At 25.4% G+C, this 16,037-nt stretch overlaps 1 protein-coding gene across 4 annotated transcripts in view; it reads left to right on the plus strand.

Moving 5' to 3' along the window:
- Window positions 1–16,037, plus strand: part of LOC114931761 (putative G protein-coupled receptor No18) — a 47,157-nt gene that overhangs the window by 12,890 nt on the left and 18,230 nt on the right. Inside the window, exon 1 of one of the 4 annotated variants that reach the window (XM_085484943.1) lies at window positions 15,224–15,366. The exons of the other annotated variants lie outside the window; for them this stretch is intronic. The gene's annotated coding sequence lies outside the window, so the exon portion shown is untranslated. Of the gene's footprint in view, window positions 1–15,223; window positions 15,367–16,037 lie in introns of those variants that run through there. 4 annotated transcript variants of the gene reach the window in all.

The raw sequence follows: 16,037 nt of genomic DNA on the forward strand, positions 1-16,037 counted from the left end.
AATTTTATCACTTGAAGAAAAATGGAAATTGCATACAAAGTACATATGTAATAATCGCTTCATTGTTAAATGCAGGATTACTGTTCTTGCACGTTTTTTTATTGCACGTTGCTTTATTGATGTAATAGATGTACGTAGAAAATACGCATACATATCCACTTTATAGAATATCCATTATCGGTATTTTGTTTTTCTAGAGAATATGAAATGCTCAAAAATCTGCTTTAATGATAAAGATTGATTCAGGTATTGTTACCATGAATTAAATAGATCAATATTAATTAATCAGATAAAATTTGAATTAACGTACAAATATACACATGTTTAATGTTTAATCTTATCTTTCTTTAATTAAAAACTGTTTTGGAAATAGGTATAAGAGTTATATTATTTATATAATATAATATTTCCTACTGATTAGAAAACTGAATGCTATAAACAATATAAACTTAACTGATTGATTAATTATTTGTATTTATATAGAATATTTTAAAAATTACGTTTAATGGTTTAGACCAATTAAAAATTAGTTTTTTAAAAATTTTGAACAAAAATATCATATAAATCACAAATGATAAAGGCCTAAAGAGCCATACGCGGATGTTGCTGCGTACATTTCCAACGAAAATTAAGTTTTCGTTGGAAATAAACCGTGCACAAGGCACGTATTATTCTCGGTGTACTACCAAGACTAAAAATATCACAGCTTTTTAGATTTTAACACTATTCTAAATTATTAAAAAAGATTTTAATCAAAATCTTACAAAACTTATTATAAAATATATAGGGATCGTAAAGAATAATGAATAATTTTTTATGTTAAACTATTTATTAAAATTTTAAATTATATTGCTAAATTTGTGAAAAAGAATCTATGACATATTAGACATTAGGTTATTATTTCATACTAATATTATTATTCTAAATTAATATGACTTTAATATTTCTTTAATTTTTCTTTTTGTGGATCAAGGAAATTTGATGGCATAGAAAGTGTCAGACAAGTTTCATTTTGTGTTATTGATAAAGGCTTAAAGCTATTTGATTATATATATATTTTCGCATAATTTTAGAATTTTTTGTATCATAATAATAATGTTAATTTTTCTGTTGGGTTTCAATCCAATAATACAAGCTGCAATGTATCTCTTTTATTTTAATAAATAATATTTAATAAATATTAAAAACGTAGATATTTGAGAATCGCCAGACAGAATTTAAAAAAAGGTAAAAATCTTCTCTGGACCGTACTGGCAAATATTATTTATTCAATCACAATGTGATCACATTGTGATTGAATAAATAATATTTGCCAGTACGGTCCAGAGAAGATTTTTACCTTTTTTTAAATTCTGTCTGGCGATTCTCAAATATCTACGTTTTTAATATTTATTAAATATTATTTATTAAAATAAAAGAGATACATTGCAGCTTGTATTATTGGATTGAAACCCAACAGAAAAATTAACATTATTATTATGATACAAAAAATTCTAAAATTATGCGAAAATATATATATAATCAAATAGCTTTAAGCCTTTATCAATAACACAAAATGAAACTTGTACGGTCGAGAGAAGATTCTTAACTTTTAATAAATATTGTTTAAAAAGATAGAAATTAGAATTTCTAGAGAAATAAAGAATAAAATTTATTGTTAACTGTACACACAAAGTTTCTATTTTTTTATAATTTTTGTTTATATTTTATAAAATAGTAAAGCAAAACAATGTTTGCATATAATTGCGCGTATTGCTAAATTGGCAGATTTATTATTTCCGATTTGTGACAAATATAATTAAGTAAAATAGGTTAAATATAACTCGTTAGAATAATACAATTTCTCTAGATAATTAGATTTTATATTGTAGGTTTTTTAAATGTTGAATTTTAATGATATATTGGATTGTATAATATTATATTGTAGGTTTTTTAAATGTTGAGTTTTATTGATATATCGTATAATATTATTAGGTCACATTACATGCTCTTATATCATATGATTTATCATGGTTGTAGAGAATGAAGAACACTTTACCATACCAATAAATGATAAGATATCTTATGTGAAGCATAAATGGGAGCTATTATAATTATCTATAGGTAAATATATAAATTTTTAACGTTATTAAACTATGCAAAAATTAATTTTTTAGTTATTACTTTTAATGTATGCGTAATTTTTGTAAAACATGATACATATATTTTTTAATCAACTAAAATTGTGTTCTTTGTCATCGGCATTACTAGCAGCTGTCACAAAGTGAGTAACGTTCGTTGAAATGCGCCAGATACTATGGCAAAGGATAGAGTGACAAAGCATAGGACATATAAATGCTTTTGGCTCTCATCTCATAGGTAAAATCGTTTTAGCCATTAGATACTATAGGTTCAATACCTAAGACTAACAAAGTGCTTGGAATTTGAAGAGAATATATTGAGTTAAAAAATGAATTTGAAAAATAAAAATTGTCAAATAAGAATTAATAAAATTATGATAATTATGTGTAAGAGCAATAAGTTTTTCTCACTCTTTAAAAAAATTATTTTTGACAACAAAAATATATAAATTATCCTACTTTATGGTTTATTTTCAATATATAACATGTTTGATGTTGATAGAGTAAGCTAAATTGCAATGAGATTTACAAACAGATCTACTTGAATTTTATTTGTACATTTTTGATTAGATCATAAAATTATATACGTGAAATAATTTAATTTAATTTTTCATTGTGTAATAGTTAAATATAAAAATAATTACTTATGCAAAATGTGTAACTACTATAAAATTTTAATTGTTATATCTCGGAATTGAGTAATTAGAGATATAAATGATTATTGTGCGAAGAGCAGAGGAATGAGACATATACCGGAATAATGAGACAAAAAATATTTTTATATCTTATTTTTTCTCTCTTCGTTTTCATTGAAGTAATAAAAAAAATTTTATAAATATTTTATATTACTAATATTTGACGTTTTTAGGAGAAAAAGATCATTTCTATTTTATTTATATATGTACACACATGTACATATGATGATACTTATTGTATTATTTCTGTTTACATAAAGCTATCTTTAATGATTATTTATTTTTTAAGATCTCAAATTTTTGAGAGAATTCAAGTGGAAAAGTCTAGGGAATTATAAACCTTCCATCGAAAGAAGAACTCTAATCAATGTAAGAAGAAAAATATTTCTCATGATCAGATATATTATAATTGTATAATGTAAATTATAAGTTATATAAGTTTATAAAGATATACATATGTACAATTTTTATCTCTTTTTAAATATATATTTTTTAATTTTATGCTGACCAAATGTTAAATATTGACAACAATAATAAAAATATTGAAACTAAAAGTGGGTGTACCTACAAATATAAGGTACAATGTAAGATTTAAATATAATATGTGACAAAGAATCAATCGTGTTTACCATAAGAATTGCGATGCCTTACTATGATGTAAATTACTATTCTCCCAGCCATTATCTGCGAAAATAACGTCGCACGATGACACTGCGCAGGCAGAATATCTATCGTCGCGTGTGAACGAAAAGCCTGGGGGAGTTTTATTTTATAGTGTCCTTCTATACACAATTTTTGCATGCTGATCTGCACCAACATGCGGCGACCAAACGTTGCATTTGACGTTCGGTATATTTTTCATTGAAATGTTCGTATATATACATATGCGTTTGCCCGTTTGACTAAATGCAAAGAGAGAGAGAAGAGGCTTTTAGAATAAATATTAAGGATAGTCTAATTATTCCATCCAGCAATGACGGAATGCAAAGCGTAAAAATTTTACAGATTTCACGTGTTGAAATACATAAACTCATGTGATGCGTATATATATTCTTTGTATTAAAAGAGAATATTTGGTGAATATGTGAATGTGAATATTCATTTGAACAGCAAAAAGTGTGCAGAATACGGTATTTCCTGGTATATACTTTCATAATTCTGACGGCATCGTTTCCGTCGAAAGAAAAAGCTACCATAGTACAGGAACGACGCTTACAAGTTTAAAAAATTATAGTTATATAACAGTAATATATTGATTGTTTTATATAAAGGCTGATATTACTTGATATTAGATTTCCGTTCAAATTTTCGTCATCCTTGAAAGTTCCTTCATTTAACGTTTACAAAGAAGTAATTTCTGCTAAGAAACTCTACGGGATATTAAAATGCTTGCGGCTTTCTAACAATACGTATGCGTATATATACACATAATTTATCTAAAATTTTATTTAAATTAGAAAAGTCATTAACTATCAATTTCTATATTAATTATTTTTAAAAAATCAAAAATTGAAAAGCTAATTGAACGAAATGTTATATTTCATGTATACGTAACGTATAAATATATATTATAAAGTATAATTTTTTAAAATAAGTCAAAATATGAAAGTTTATTAATTCTTCAATCTAACTGGTGGCCAATACAAATTATTCAATAACACAACATTTCGATGCTTGGGTCCCTTTTCAAGTGCTACTGCAAAAAATCATACACACATATATATATATATATATATATATATATATATATTTGACATAAAAAAAAATACAACAAAATATTATAATTTTAATATATACATAAGTAAGTTAATTTAAAATAAGAACGAAGTTATAAAATATTATAACAGAATTTAATGTTACTTTTCAAGATGTCAGTTCGAAAGATGTAATATTATACTAATATTAAAAATAAAGACAAGTATGTTATATTAAACCTGTCACATGTCTGTTTTAAACAAAGGAAATTACAAAAAGAACGCTCGCAAGTACAATAAAAATTTAATAACATACTTGTCTTCGTTTTTAACATTAGTAATGTCACATCTTTCGAACTGACATTTTGAAAGGTAACATTAAATTCTGTTGTAATATTTTATAACCATGTTTTTATTTTAAATTAACATTTAGACATGGTAGATATTAAAATTATATTTTGTTGTAGTTTTTCTTTTTTGTAAAAATATATATATATATATATATATATATATATATATATATGTATGATTTTGCAGTAACACTTGAAAAGGGCCCGTACGGTCGAAACGTTGTGTTATTGAATAATTTATATTGGCCAGTTAGATCGAAGAATTAATAATAAACTTTTATAGTTTTATTATCGCTGGCGACTTTATTTAATTATTTGAAATCAAAATATAATTTCAAAATAGTCAAAATATTATATAATATATTTTACTTAATATATATTTATGTAAAAACAATAAATCACATTTTAAAGAAATGTGAGATATTTCGTGAGCTGTAGTTTCTTTGAATCAGTTGCCTGAATCGAACGACTCAGATGTGTAAATGTAAATCGGTGATGGATTTTATATTGACAGCTGGATATTTAATATGCAGCACAAAATGATTGATAGAAAAGAAATTGTTGGAATATAAAACATAATTTGCAAAAATGTAAAAATGACAAAAGGAAACAAATGATACATATTATATGATAAAATGCAATATAATATCTCAAATCTCAAAGAGATATTATTTGGGAATCTGGTGAGCTTTTCACTGATTCGTAATTGGCTATTTCGCCGCTTGTTAATCCTATCACGTGTCGCAAATATAATTGGTATTAGTCCTTGAATCCCAAACTGATATTGAGTCTCTCAAACTAATATTGACGGCTATATTGACAATTTAATATCGAGCAATTACATATAATCAGTAAATAGCTCACATTTGGTATATTTAGTATATTGGAAACATTTCAAAAAATAACAAATTTGAAATGAAGTAAAAATAGCCTAGATATTTTACAAATAATTATAATAATTTGCTTTTTCTTTATGTTAATTAATTGCTAATGTATGACTCGTGTAAATGAAATCTTTCTGATAAAAAATCTCAATATCGATATTTCGATATTTATATGTAAACGATGATTGTTTGAAAACAAGTGATGAGAGCGAGACATAAAGTAAGGCAGATATAAAAACAAATTAAAAATAAAATAATAAAATGTATTCTAAGAGTAAATCATAGTATACGTTGCGAGCAAAAAGTGCTTATATATTTTAGCAAATGAAGTTTTATATTGATTGTTATATTTCTTAACTCTTAAACCTTTTATTATATTTTCTACCTTGATAAAATTTTTCGGAGAAAATACGACAAAGCAAGGAAAATAAATTTCGTGAAAAATAATTTAATTTATACGCACTAATATGTAAGAAAGTCCTTAATATTAATAAATATACGATTTTACATTCAAGTTAATGCAGCCTCTCCGCCGTTTCCGTTTCGCTACAACCATTTTGCCTTACCTCTTTCATCGCATCCAATTTGCTACAAACCAGTTTCCATCGAGTACACGTGGCATACCTTGTATTATTGTCGTATGCATTAAACATCTTGTACCTATAGGGAATAGTAAGTAATGCTAAGTAGACAGAGTAAGAGTAAAAATAAATTATTGAGCAAATTCAAAATTTACATTGAATCTAACAAACACTTATTATAATCGTAGAACTATACATTTTTTAAATAATACACATATCATTAATGAGGTAATTCTTTTAAAACTTGTGTGTGTTCTTTTATTCTAAAAAATTCTTAATTAAAAAGATAATGTTTCGCGCGCAAATTGCTCTTTATATATATTTATATAATTTTTAAATTATGATAATTTCTTGTGATAATTTGAAATAAAGAATAATAAATGTGTCGTTCAAATATGGACAATGCCTAAATGATGATTGTTTTTGGATCAAATAAAAATGAATAATGCGCTTTCGTAGGCTTTTCGGAAATTAACATCCTATCTATTTTGCATTAATAATATTTTATTTACGAAAGCTTGCATATTACCTTACTTATCGTAAATTAGATTTTTCCGAAGAAAACAATTTTGTATTTTACTCTATATGCTAATTTTAATAATATTATAACGTTAAAGTATAGATAAATGTTATTACACATAGTATGCAATTATATATGCTTTATAGCAACTACTCATATGTCCGTCAACTATGCAAACTTATAAGCAAACCCAAATTGCATTCTCATGCCGACATAACAAGTCAAAACCACAACTGCTTGATACGCATTTATTACTGCAAAAAATATATATACCAGCTCCCTCGTATTACATATCAACTTGATTGTAACACACATATTAGCATATGTGCACTACAAAGTTCATATTAATGTACCATCATGCTACCATTATGTTAACTACATGATAATGTGATACATTCATAACATCGTTATGAATATGTTTTGTTCAACATTGAATATGTAAATGAATCGATGAAAAATATCAGCTATAATTAATGATAAATGAGAACAAAAAATAAATATTAATTCAGGAAAATTTTACATTTATGAATAATTAAAAATTTCTTGTAGATATTTATAAATTTATTAAATTATTTTTTATCATTATATTATCAATACCTAAGCTTTTATGCCACAATGTATAAAAAAAAGAAAAAATATATATTTTTATTTCTTGTTTTTATGTATAAATAATTCCTATATGCATAAGAATTATGGATACATATTTTTACCTTGCATGTAAAGCTTTGTCACGTAAGCCGGTAATAGGTCCGACATATGTATAGGAAAATAGACTGCGTATGCAATTCAAAATTCTTATAGTTTATACACTATAGTAAACAAAGTAGCAAACAAGAATAAGTTTATTCAGCATTAAACGTGCGAATTATGAATATATGTATATATGAATTATATATGTGCGGAATTATATGTACGCAATGTTATATACAAATATATAGGATATTCCAGATAGATATATACTACTCTTTTACTACTTAGTTTTGTCGATTAATTAGCATTTGATTATTAAAAATATACAAGAGAGCTAAAATAGATATATATATAATAGAATTTTGTATCACAATATCGTTTAATTCACATACTATTTATAATTAAGATATTTTTTTCTACAATAAAAAATCAATTTTAAATTTGTTACACTACAAAAAAAGAGGAGATTAAAAAATAAATGATACAATAAACTGATGAGACACTTTGCATAATTAATCGTTTTAACAGCAAAGAAAAAGTTTTACGATTTTTTTGAACGAAAGAATCTTACGAATTTCATAGCTGAAAGTCTGAAAGTCGGTTAATTAGACATACTGCTAATTTTACACGAAGAGAGCGTTGCAAGAGGCTTTTTAGGTCTACAAACGCAGTGTAAATTGTTGAGTTCCATTTGGAGTTTTTTGAAATAAATTCGTGAATTTTTTGACTTGTTTGTTGCGGAGTACTTTAGTAGTGTGAAAAATGTTCAATATATTCCCTCATCGTAACTCAATGCGGTATTTCAAACGATGTAGAGCACGATACTAGTCAGAAACGTGTAACTTATCGATGTTGAAAATGATCTAAGTGCAGAACAGTATCACGTACATAAGTAATTTAATCCTTTTCTTCGATCCACGAGTGAGAACGTAAGCTAAGTGAAATTCAAACTCGTTTTTTGCTACGAACAGAAACGATACGTAACGAAAGTGAAGAACTGATTAACTTTGTACAATATATGGAGAACGCTCAATCGACTTTTAAAAGCTATTGCCGACTACAATTTGTAAGAGAGTAATTTCCTACTTTTACAAAACGCTTTTCAATCGACTTTCAACTTTTGCTTTTCTTATCACTTTTTCCTACTTAATTTTTGTCGTGCGCAATGCATTTTTACTTTTTTAAACTGCATATCACTTTACTGCATTAAAAGACGTATGTTGCATGTAAAATGTGGAAGAATGAGAGGCTACGCAAAATTTTAAAAATGTTTTTGATTGTAGTACGAAACAAATTTCAGTTGTACACAATGCATACTACTTTTGCTTTTAATAAAATGAATATCACAGAACGCGTGATTATAGATAGAATCTTTCCATTAATACTGCAAATTTTTTTATATTACAGAATTCTCTTAGAAGTTTTCAAGAATAGCTTTTCAAGCGTAGAAACTTGTTGTTGAATAAAAGTAATATCGTTATTTCCATGTTGTTCGTGAAGTGTGACTATATGAGACAAAAGTAAAGAACTGATTAAATTACAGTACGTCGATAAAAACATTTAAACGTGATCAACTTTTGAAAGCCATTACTGTTTCTATAATTTATAAGAAAGTATTTTAATGTTTCCATCAATTACATTTGAATTAACTTCAGAATATTTCTTTAAGTTGTCTCTTTACGTATATAACACATTTTAGTTTAACACTAAATATACCTTTGAAGTCTCGAAAAAATACTGACTGATTAAGCGTATAAAAAGAAATGTAAGATCAAAATCAGAAACATTTCTCTATAAAAAAGAATGTTAATCTGAATGCTAATCATTGTGCATATTATCATTTTTCAAATAGATTAAGGGATTGATTGTTAAATATATAAACACGAGAACACGTTATTATAACTTTTTATCTTTATTTAATAATAATATATTATTTATATATTTCTTGTATTTTGTTTTATACATATTACTTGTATATTGCAAACTTGTAGAATTTATATCTCTGGAGGATGTAAGAACTGCTTAGTTTCTTCGAAATTTTTTTATTTTTTAATTAAATAAATAAAAAGTTAAATAATAATAATGTATAAAATAATATATGAATAAAATATGAAAAATATAATGTAATAATATGATATAATAATATAATAATATAATAAATGAAATGTTAAAAGATCATATTACAGGATAAATGAGTAAGATTCATTAGCTATATTAATGAATATTAGTATAATTAACACCACTAAAGTGATGCATGTTCAGTATTATATATTTATAACATCTTTCAGTATCCTATATATTATGTCTATATCAAGAGAAGTTAGAATCTGTGTGTATTTCATTATATGCGCTTTACAAAATATAAAAAATGAATTTGTGTGTGCGTTTTGTTTCCCGTTGTTATGCTATTTCATGCATCATATTTTTCGAGTACAGTGAGGTTATTTGCCACTCTTACATTTTTTTTTATACAGGATATGCTTGCAAAGCACAAATAATTACGTAGTCAAGGTGGGCGATAATCACCTAGACCTAGATCATAATCGAGAATGCTATTTTATTCAACTACGTGAAACGTGAGTATGGTAATACCGCATTACGTAATGCAAAGCGAGTAAATTTTAAAACTCAAAAAATTCACCAGCTTAGGAAAAAAAGATGAAGATTTATTCTCATGTTGGAAATGTGCAAATACGAATAGCGTAGTAGCAAAAAATATTGAGCGAATGTTAGATTGAAGACAGAAAACATAGTAAGTGTTATTTGTTATATAAACACGCAGATTTATTTATAGAATATAATTATATAAACAGGAAATATAATAATATAAATATATATAATTTTTTTGTAAAAATTATATATATTCCGATTCTATATATAAAGTACTTTATATTTATTTTAAAATAACTTAATTAAATCAATCAAGGATCAAGGTATTTAGGGTGAAAAAGACAATTGAAATACAATTGAAAATAAATATTATTTATAATTACAAAAAATGCTATTGATATAATATATTTATGAAAATTTTTTATCAAATTATTTCTCTTTTTAAAGTGAGTTTATGTCATTTCCAAGAGTAATCCTTCCTCTTTAAAAAGTAGACGTATATAGTATTCGTAAAATCAATGCTTCCGATTAAGTTTCAACTAACTTTACATAAAATTCTATTTTAGTATTCCTAATAAATATATTATCATATATGTGTTCTATTTCAAATCTATATTACTATATATTAGATGAAAAAATAAAATCACGTTGTTTAATTTTACATTTACGTGTCTCTTAATTGTATTAAAGAAATAATGCGTGTATGATAATTAGAGAAATCAACCTAGAGAGAAAGAAAATATTTAATTAAAAACTAAAATGTTTAATTAAAAATAAATAAAATATCTTTGACCTCGTATCGTATTTTGGGTGATAAAAATATAGTAATGAATAATCACAAAGATATTTAATTTTTGTTAAAAAAGTTGACATTTTTGGCAAATAAAATTTTGTAATCAGACTAAAATTATGTTTATGTTAATTTTAAGTAAGTTTTTCAATAGATATTAATGTTTTCGGGAGTTGATATTTAATAATATAAAAGTGTAATGAGAATACTAATTACAAATAAATTTTTTGTTTAAAAAATATAATATTATTGGGTAAATCATAAGATAAAATAAAATTAATATCATATATAATATATTAAAAATATGTATAATAAAAATAGATTATGAAAGAGATTATTATATAAAATAATATTATATATAAATATATATAAAAATGTAATATACAAATATACAAATATAATATAATACAAATTAGAAAGTCTGTATATTATATTAGATATTGAACATGGAAAATCGTGAAGACAAGAAATGGTCTGAGTTATTCGAGGAATCTTGCCACATGGAATGTGAACACAGATTTGTGATCATCCTGTCTCTATATTGGATCTGTCTGTGTCTCCTATCGTGCAGTTATGCAGGCGGAAATCCTTCGTTCTATGCACTTATGCGAACATTCATCTGGCAGTTAACTATCATTCATTTGCAGTCTGCCATGCGTCAATCATGCAGTAATCAGACTTTAGTATTCGCACATTACTTGCGCATACATTGCTGGCGCTTATGCTATCGGTTAAACATGAATCCCAGCAGCACATATAGCTGCTGTACATGCGAGAACGCACATCGTATTAGTACTCGACGTGATGCTGGTGTCAGAAATATGTAGTTCACATCTGATATCTCATGCGCCTTGTCAATCTGTAAGCTCTATTCTCTCTCTATCCAACTTATTTTAATCATCATGAAATTTTAAGAGATTAGGCAAGCTATGCGAATTATATAAATATATATTATTCTTTTGATATGATTTAATTCTATAAATACACATTTTAAGTAATAAATTTTCAAATTATCAAATTAAATTTTTTTCGAAATCTAACATATTAGTGCAACATAAGTATACTACTTATTTAGCATTTTTATTTTTTAGTATATCTTTAGTAAATTATCAATTTATTCTAAAAAAATATGGACATAAAGAGAAAGAGGAAGAGGAAGTTTATACATATGTATAGTAAGTTTTTATTTGGATGGAAATACTGCAACTTTTTAGAGAGAAAAAGTTTTCTCATACTATTTCACCTACAGATGTTAATCAACTAAAGTGAATTGAACTTTTTAATTTATACAGGAACTTTTATATTTATAAAAATATTTATAAAAAACGACAACTACATTTTATATAGTTTTGTGTATGTATTATTTTATATAATTCTGTATATTTTAAATATGTACGTTCAATCAGATTGAAATTGACAAGTCAAAAATGCATATAAAAGAATTCAGTTTTAATTGCAACAATAATATTACTGCGAATAAAAAACTGAATAGAACATTTTGATGAAAATATCTTCCGCATACATATACATATACATATATATATTTATATGTATATATTTGAAATATAATCCTTTCATAAATTTGAACTTACCGCGGCGGGAAGTAGATTATTTTAACATAAAGTTTGAACGTGAAGTTTGTTCTCTACTCTTATCCAAGTAATTTGTCTACTGTAATTATAATGTAACAATATTTCTATAGACAATATAATATAATAAAACGTTTTATACTTTAGACTTTAACATGTTATCAAAGTTTAAACATTCATTCTTTCTCATGTATCACATATATTATTAGAACACTTATTTGTGTGGTTCATGTTTTAGTTGATACTGCACAATTTGTTTCTGGCTTTTCTTGTTATAAACACAAATTATGCATATTTGTGCGCATGATATATAGAAATATGTTTTGATATAATATTCTATGTAATACGTTTTTATAAATATTATTTTTGTATATTTTACATTTTATTAAATACAAAATTGTATTCTTTTATTTTATATCAGATTATATATTTACAATAACATTTTAATTATACATTTTATTTTACATGCTGATAATAAATTGCGATAACGTTAAAAGAATAAAATATCTGATGCAATATGATAAATTATTTTATTGATAAACGATCATATCAAAACATACATAAAACATGTCAATTCTCAATTGACGATCATCTTTTAATAAATGCACCTATGCAGAATATAGCATAATATATTATCGCTTCATGCATTGCTATGTTAGATTGTATTGATTTATCTCAGCAATTACTTTGAATCGTATTATATTTAAAATTATACATATAATAATTATATTATATATTCACATGCAGTGTATTTTGAATCAATATTGTAATATATTTTACAATAAACTTTTTATATAAATAGAGAATATTTTTCTAAAAATTGCAATTATTGAAGAGTTATGAAAAATAAACAATTTATAGCATCTATTATATAAAATATTTGGATTAACTCGTATTTTTATGTAAACGCTTGCGTTTATAATTAAAAATTTTAATATCATTGCCGTTTTTTTATTTTTACTTTATGAAAAAAGTATTTTCTCAAAAAGTATTTAATTCATACAATACGTATATATTAAATTTATACAATTACGTTTATATATAACTGATTTTTATATTCTAAGATATAAATAATATATAAATAAATAATTTTTCCTTTTTAGAAAATACTATACAAGTTTATGGACATCGAATCTATCATTAATAATCTTAGTTGGCAGCACCTCCAACTATTTCATATGTGTTTTTGTATGTATACATACGTATTATATATATATATAAACATACATATGTAACGTGTTGGACGATGCAGCAGCGCGATATGAGTACTGTATTTCCGCGGTATTTCCTTGGTATTTCATATCTATTCCAAGCAGTTACCTCTGCCGTATCTACGAACACGGAGCAGTGGCATATGTAAATGCACCTTGCAGCATATGTCCAATTATGTCCATGATGAACGCCACCCTTAACGACTGCAAAGCTCAAGCTACTCGACACTTATACATCTGGGAGATTATGTCAGCCGCGAAATTATCTTCATAGTAGAGAGAACGAGGAAAAGAGAAAAAGAGAGATACGTTACTTATTGTTAGCTAAGCATGCATTCATTTTGTTGTATGGACTATTATTTGGTATGTTTTCTTTTGTTCTCAAAAAGAGAAAAATAAATTTAAACTTACATACAATAATTTTTAATATTACGAGCATTTTTTAATAATGCAGCTCTCATTACGCTATAAATTTATTTGATTTACATATTATGATAATTTTTTAATTGCTTTCATAATTAAAACGATTACCACATAAATACAATAATAAAAAATTTAAAAATATTTGTGAAGAATTATTTTTCTCCTATTTTGGTGAAACTGCTGGCATTGTTTCTCAAATGCAATGCGTGATTTGGCGATTACAGTATGAGCAGAATAGTTATAATTCTATGGAAATACGCGAGATTAGGCTGCCACCTTAAACGCTTAGGCAGATCATACATTCATAATCTGTGCGAGGATGTGTTACTTAACTGTATAATTCACCCGATATTCCAGAGAAACATTGCACCTGCTTCCATCCCATGCAACATAGACACTGTGACCCTTTAAGCTTACTGTTCAAATACACTCTTTTCGTATTGAAATGTAGGTAATATAACATTTATATTCGTATAATTAATGAAATTATATACTTAAAAATATATATATAATATTAAATATTAATATAGATTTTTATATTTTCAAAAATTTATGTAATATGTAAATGTTATAATATATCTAAAGAGCTATTGAGTTAATAAAGAAATTATTCTTAGATATTAGATAAAAAGTTATATCTATATGCTAAATATTGGAATATGTCATATGTTTCCATTTACAAAGTATCAAGAGAATTTGGATTGCATGGAATTTTAAAATATCGAAATCTGTTTTTTCAAATTGTGGAAACCATCGCAGATAATCGTCACACATATTTAAATTTAAAAATAGTATTGTTATATATGTACATATATATGTATTTTTATTTGTATGTTATTGTCCACATCGTATATCTATATGTTACAATTAGAAAAAAATATGATTTTTAATACATATATTAATAACGTACGCAAAATATATACAGCGTATATTAATAAAACTCTTCTCACATAGACATATATATATATATATATATATATGTGTGTGTGTGTGTGTGTGTGTATAAAGAGCAGATAGTCTATCTGCAAAACGCTGTATATATATCCTTCTTCGCAATAATGTGAACTATTACTTTGATCCTAATTACTGAGATAATAGCACACTGGTTGAATAGTGAACAAGATGTAAAGCAGTATATATCAGACATTAAACAAAGGCTGATTGTTACAATACTAAGCACTGTTACTAATTATTACGCGCACAATGCAGGTAATTCAATTTTATCATTAATTAGTTTGTATTATTGGCTCATCATGTAATCGTTATATTATATTTCGCGCATTATTTTGCATTTCCATATAATTCTTCCCATTTCAATGATATTTCCTTTTATCTCGTAATTTATGTTACGATGTGCCTTTAAATATTAAAAGGTAACATTGCGTAAATATTAAAAGGTACTACTGCAAAATTGGCACGCGGCTCAGCGAATCTGAAAACATTATCGAAAATGCGCATACTGTTATTCTATGAATAAAATTTGTCGCGTATAAGTTGAATAATATAAATTACACGTGCAGAATCTATATATTAAATGGAAATGAGACTCGTTTAATTGCTATATGTTCCGGGTCGATTATGACTTTTCGATCGAAAACTAATAACCATCCAACTAATATCCGGTTTGCTGCCAGCACTGAGAAAGTAAATCCTTTAATGAGAAATATTCGTTTTAATTTAATCTTTGGCGGTCTGCCGACACACTTTGCGAACAAATTACGGACTGCAATGAGAATTGCGAGCTCTCGAAGTGCCAGCAAGATAATTATTCTAGTACTTAAAGAAATGAATTAAGAAATATCTCTCTTTGCTGATTCATGATGTCATCTTGGGGTTGAATTTAGTTGTGTGCAGCAATTAACTTTTTCAAAAGAGATCTT

The sequence above is a fragment of the Nylanderia fulva genome, unplaced genomic scaffold, assembly GCF_048542155.1.
Source record: "Nylanderia fulva isolate GAGA-0341 unplaced genomic scaffold, ASM4854215v1 Scaffold33, whole genome shotgun sequence".
Classification (NCBI taxonomy): Eukaryota; Metazoa; Arthropoda; class Insecta; order Hymenoptera; family Formicidae; genus Nylanderia; species Nylanderia fulva.